The sequence below is a fragment of the Neophocaena asiaeorientalis genome, unplaced genomic scaffold (genome assembly GCF_003031525.2).
Source record: "Neophocaena asiaeorientalis asiaeorientalis breed wild unplaced genomic scaffold, Neophocaena_asiaeorientalis_V1.1 scaffold284, whole genome shotgun sequence".
NCBI lineage: Eukaryota > Metazoa > Chordata > Mammalia > Artiodactyla > Phocoenidae > Neophocaena > Neophocaena asiaeorientalis.
Window position 1 is genome coordinate 1,578,328 of NW_020173488.1, and position 6,657 is coordinate 1,584,984.

The following is a 6,657-nucleotide window of genomic DNA, read 5'->3' on the forward strand; positions in this document are numbered from 1 at the left end:
TTTTTTTTTTTTTTTTTGTTTGTTTTCAGCCTAGAGAAGTTCCTTTTAGCATTTTTTGTAAAGCTGATTTCGTGGCACTGCATTCTCTTAGCTTTTGCTTTTCTGTAAAGCTTTTGATTTCTCCCTTGAATCTGAATGAGATCTTTGCTGGGTAATCTTGGTTGTAGTTTTTTTCCCTTTCATCACTTTAAATATATCATACCACTACCTTCCGGTCTGCAGAGTTTGTGCTGAACAGTCAGCTGATAACCTTATGGGGATTCCCTTGTATGTTATTTGTTGCTTTTTCTGTCATGCTTTTAATATTTTTTCCTTGTATTTAATTTTTGTTAACTTGATTAATATGTGTCTCAGCATGTTTCTCCTTGGGTTTATCTTGTATGGGACTCTCTGTGCTTCCTGGACTTGAGTAACTATTTCCTTTCCCATATTAGGTAAGTTCTTGACTCCCTAATATCTCTTCAAATATTTTCTTAGACCCTTTCTCTTTCTCTTCTTCTTGTGGGACCCCTATAGTTCGAATAATGGTGCATTTAATGTTGTCCCAGATGTCTCTGAGACTGTCCTCATTTCGTTTTATTCTTTTTTCTAATTCTGTTCCATGGCAGTTATTTTCACCATTCTATTTTCCAGCTTACTTATCCATTCTTCTGACTCAGTTATTCTGCTCTTGATTCCTTCTAGAGTATTTTTCATTTCAGTTATCGTGTTGTTCATCAGTGTTTGTTTGTTCTTTCATTCTTTTATGTACTTGTTAAACTTTTCTTGTATCTTCTCAATCTGTGCTCTATTCTGTTTCTGAGCTCTTGGAACATTTTTACTATCATTACTCTGAATTTTTTTCAGGTAGATTGCTTATTTCCTTTACATTTATTTGGTCTTGTAGGTTTTTACATTACTCCTTTGTCTTAACATATTTCTCTCTCATATCATTTTTGCTGATGGGTGGTGCCTTTGGTTTGAGGCATCCAGCACTGGAGCTTGCAGGCAGTTAGGTGGATCTGGGTCTTGGTGGTGAAATGGGGACCTCATGGAGAGCTCAAGCAGATTAATATTCCCTGGGCTTGGGAATTCTCTGGTGGTCCAGAGGCCTGGACTAGGTGCTCCCACTACCGGGACTCAGGCCCAACCCCTGCCCAGGGAATCAAGACCTTGCAAGCTGCACAGCAAAGCAAACAGGCAAACAAAACCCAAGACAACTAATAAAAACAAAACCAGACAAACAAAAACAAACAACAAAAAACAAAGAAAGCCAAAAACAAGAAAACAACCAACCAACCAACCAAAAAGCTTAAAAACCAAAACAAATAATTAAAACAAAATTAACAAAAACAAAAAACAAAGAAAATAAACAAACTAAAAAAAAGCAGAGAACAAAATACAAACACTCAAAAATGCCAAAAAAGAAGATACAAACAAAAAAAAACACAACAAAAAATTAAAAAACAAACAAAAAAGAACAAAAGAAGAAAAAATAAAAATAGAAAAATAAAAAATATATTAAAAAGTTAAAAATAAGACAACAAAACAAAACATACACACAGAAAAATTCCCTGGGGCCTCCACTATCAATGTCTGCCCCCACAGTCCACCACAGCCTACCCCTGCCTCCTAGGAGGCCCTCAAGATCTCTAGATAGGTCTCTGGACCTGCTGTGCCAGACCCAACTCTGTGTGTGTTCCTCCCACCAGTGTCCATTCCTGAAGCTACCCCTGAGCACACATGCCCACACAGGCGGGCAGAGTTGCAGGCATTGATGGTCATGGCCACTGGGGCTGGTGTTCAGACCTTCCTGGACCTGCTCTGTCAGAGGGGGCTTTACTGGATGTGGCACTCAAGCCTGGTTGGGCCTGTGCAGGTGGAGAAAACTTTGGCTTGAGGGGTGCTATTGTCCATAGCGGCTGGGGTCAGCGGGTGGGGAAGGGCATTGTAGTGGTGGCCCCACCCTTGTGTGCTACTCAGAAATGGTGCCTTGCTTGTATGGTGTCCTGGGTTTCCTCTGCAAACTTTCCCATCTGTGTAGCTCCTCACTCCTACAGCTGACCCCTCCCTTGGTCCACTCTCCCAACCCCACTTTCCAGCACCCAGCCCTCCTCCGCACCAGCACACATATAATTCAAACTGGGGTGCACAGGGCTGCAACGTGGACCATGTACATAGGTCTTACTTTGGCCTGCCTTCCACAGGTCAGTTGCTACGTTGCCCTCCGATCCTCTGAAGGTCCCTTTCTGTCCCAGCTGATCCCCCCACCGTGTGGGGCTTTCTTGAGTGTGGGAACCCCTTCTCTCCTTCAGCTCTCCCCCAGGGATACTGGTCCTGTCCTACTTCCTCTTTTCTTTTATTTTTTTCTTTCTTTCTCCTACCCAGTTGTGCAGAAATTTTCCTTGTCCTTAAGTGTCCAAGGTCCTCTGCTAGTGTCCAATTCTCTGTGAGAATTGTTCCATTTGTTGATGTATTCTTAATGTACTTATGAGGAGAGGCAAACTCCACATCCTCCCATTCCACCATCTTCACTCCTGACCTCTATTATTTATATTTTAATTGACTATGACATCACATGTTTAGACATATAGCTTTATTTTCAAAGTTCAGATAATGCAGTGACTATATTTCCAGATTGCTGATTTTGTTTATTTATTTATTTGGCTTTTTAAAATAGATTAATTAATTAATTTATGTTTGGCTGCTTTGGGTCTTCGTTGCTGCCCGCGGGCTTTCTATAGTTGCAGCCAGTGGGGGCTGCTCTTCATTGCAGTGAGCGAGCTTCTCATTGCGGTGGTCTCTCTTGTTGTGGAGCACGGACTCTAGGTGCGTGGGCTTCAGTAGTGGTGGTGCGTGGGCTCAGTAGTTGTGGCTTGTGGGCTCTAGAGCGCAGGCTAAGTAGTTGTGGCACACGAGCTTAGTTGCTCCGCGGCATGTGGGATCTTCCTGGACCAGGGCTCGAACCCATGTCCCCTGCATTGGCAGGTGGATTCTTAACCACTGCACCACCAGGGAAGCCCTGATTTTGTTTATTTTTATTCCAGCTCATTTATATATTTTTTTCTATTTATTGATTCTCCTGTGATGCTAATTCTAAGAGAGTTTATACAGTTTTCTAGTATAATTTATATAGTTTAAGTAATGTTCACAGATGTTTAGTTACTGCAGAATCACATACATATTAAAGATTATTAGAGAGTTGCTTACAAACCCCTTAGAATATTCAAATAATAAAAAGAATTTGAAATAGTTTGAAAATGTATAAAATCCAAACAGAAATCTCAGTGGCAAAAAATGAACATATGTTTAAAGCATATTGCACTTATCTAACTGTGTACATTTCTTAACCTAAATTGTTTTAAGAGAAGATGGTGCATTTTGTAAAAAATATGGCTAGAAATTCTCATATGGACACTTCAGAAAAAAATAAAACATAATTCAAGGCTTTCAAATAACCAAATATGCATTGTCATAAGACTAAAAATTATATGTGGAATCTAAAAAAAAATGGTACAAATGAACTTATTTAAAAAACAGAAAAAGAGTCACAGATGTAGAAAATAAACTTATGTTTACAAGGGGGTAAAGCAGGGGTGGGTGGGAAGGCAGGGAGGGATAATTTGGGAGACAGGGATTGACAAATACACACTGCTACATATAAAATAGATAACTAATAAGGACCCACTGTATAGTACAGGGAACTCTTCTCAATACTCTGTAATGACCTATATGGGAAAAGAATCTAAAGAGTGGATATATGTATATGTATGACATACACTTTGCTGTACAACAGAAACTAACACAAGATTGTAAATCAATTACACTCGAATACATTTTTTTTAAAAGGGGAAGCAAATGATAATAAGTATATGATTTTATTTGGGAAGGATAAAGAGCTATAAAGATAAAAAAAAAGATAAAAGGAGATGTAAAAGGAATTAGACAATAAGTGGTGCTTTGTGGGTGACTTATTTCACTTAGAAAGATGTTCCCAAGGTTCATCAATGTTGTAGCATGTATCATTACTTCATTCCTTTCCACTTTATGGGTATACCACATATTATTCATCAATTTATCAGTTGATAGATATTTAGGGGGTTTCCACTTGGAGCTATTTTGAATAATGTCCTAAACATTCATGTAGAAGTTATTGTGTGGATTTATGTCTTCATTACTCTTGGATGTAGACTTAGAATCAAGTTGTGAGGTACATATGGTAACTGTATTTTTAAACTCTGGAGAAAATGTCAGACTATTTTACAAGAGAGATCCATCATTTTATGTACAGCAGTATATGAGGGTTCCAATTTCTCCATATCATCACAAACATTTGTAAATAGATTCTTGTTTTTAATTTTTTAAAAAGTTATAGCCATCCTAGTGGGTGCAAAGTAGGACCTCATTGCGTTCATGATTTACCTTCTCTTATTGACTAACAATGTTGACCATCTTTTAATATGCTTATTGATCATTTGTTGTTTTTTTTTTTTTTTTTGTAGAAATGTTTATTCAGATACTTTGCTCAATTTTTACTTGGGATATTTATATTTTTATTATTCAATTTTAAGTGTTCTTTCTATATTCTAAATATAATTTTTTATTAGATATATCATTTGTAAATATTTTGCTCCATTCTGTGGGTTGGCTTTAAACTTTTTTGATGTTAACTTTTTGAATTGCAATTATTTTTCTTTAGTCACTTGTGCTTTGGTTTTGTATTTAAGAAACCATTGAGCTAACCCTAGGTCACAAATTTTACTCATATTTTCTTCTAAGAGTTTTTAAGTTTGAGCTGTTACATTTATGACTATGATATAATTTCATTTAAATTTTGTATATGATATGAGAAAAGCATCAAGTTTCTTTGATTTAATAATTAATTATTTAATGTGGCTGATGATGTAATGTGGATATCCAGTTGTTCTGGCATCATTTGTTGAAAGAGCTATTAATCTTCCTCCCACTTAATTGTCTTACCATCCTTGTCAAAAGTCAACCGACCATAGGTATGAGTTTTATTTCTGGATTATCAATTCTATTCTACTAATATATATGTCTATACTTAAACTAGTGTCATGCTGTATTTATTGTAGCTTGAAGTAAATTTTGAAATTGGGAAGTGGTAGTACCCTAACATTGTCCTTTTTTACAAAATGCTTTGACTAATCAGGGTCCATTTAATTTTCATATTAATTTTAGTATCAGCTTGTCAAATATGCAAAGAAGCCAAGTGGCATTTTCATAGCTATTGGATTGTCTACATATAAATTTATGTGGTATTGTGTTAATATTATAAGCCTTCTGATCCATGAACTTAGGGTATCTTTTCCATTTATTTAGATCTTTAATTTCTTTCAACAATGTTTTATAAATTTTAGAGTATAAGTTTTACAATTATTTGTTATATATTTTATTCTTTTTGATGCCATAGTAAATTGAATAGTTTTTTAAATTTAATTTTCAGATTTCATTGCTAGTGTGAAATAAAATTCAATTTTTCTATTGATCTTGTGTCTTACTATCCTACTGTCTTACAGAACTAGTTTATTAGTTCTAATAGTTTATGTGGCTTCATTCAGATTTTTTATATATGGATGCATACCATCTGCAAATAGAGATAGTTTTACCTCTTCCTTTCCAATATGAATGCTTAATTTGTTTTCTTTTCTTGTCTCATTTTTCTGGTTAGAATCTCCAGGAAAATGTTGCATGGAATGGGTAGGACTTAAAATTTTGTATTATTTCTACTCATAAGGGGAAAGCATTCATCTTTGACCATGAAGTATGATATTAGCTGTGAACTTTTTTTAGATGCCTTTTATCTTTTGAGGAGATCTCCTTCTATTCCTAGTTTGTGGAGTGGTTTTTTCATAAAAAGGTGTTGGATATGTCAAGTGCTTTTTCTGCATGTATTTAGATGACCATATGGTTTTCTCTTTTATTTTATTGATGTTGAGTATTATATTAATTGATATTGAGATTTTAAACCAACCTTGCATTCCTGGGATAAATCCTACTTGGCCCCAATGTATAACCCTTTTAATATATTCCTAGATTTGGTTTGCTAGTATTTTGCAGAGAGATTTTGTATCAATTCATTCATTGTTCTTTAGTTTTATTTTTTGTGTGGTATCTTTTTCTAGTATTGTTATTAGGATAATACTGACCTCATTGAATGAATAAGAAATGTTCCCTTTTCTTTATCTTTTTTAAGAGTTTGTGAAAATAATGGTATTATTTTTTTAATGTTTGGTAGAGTTCACCTTGGTGGGGGGTGGTGGAGTGGGGGAGTGCATCAGTGTTTCCTTCTCTGAAGGGTATGTAGTGGTGATGGTTATTGGTTACCACAGTGACAAAAGCTACTGGTTTCCTCTGTAAAGCTGGCCTCTGGGGTCTGTGCAGACAAACATTACATAAAATATTACAGAATTCAAAAAGTTGTGGGGAGTCTGCCACTCTCATAGGGACTGTTTAGGTCCTCGACAGCAAAGCCTTCTAGAGTCCTCTGAATAGCAGGTCACTGGAGACATTGAGGGTACCCACTATGTGCCTGATACTGATAACCCCCACATTTCTTCTGTGTACTCAGCTGTCTCTAGACATCTCTGCTAAACTGATCTCCTCTGTGATACTTTGTGTGGTTATTCTTTTTTTTTTTTTTTTTTTTTTTCCCCT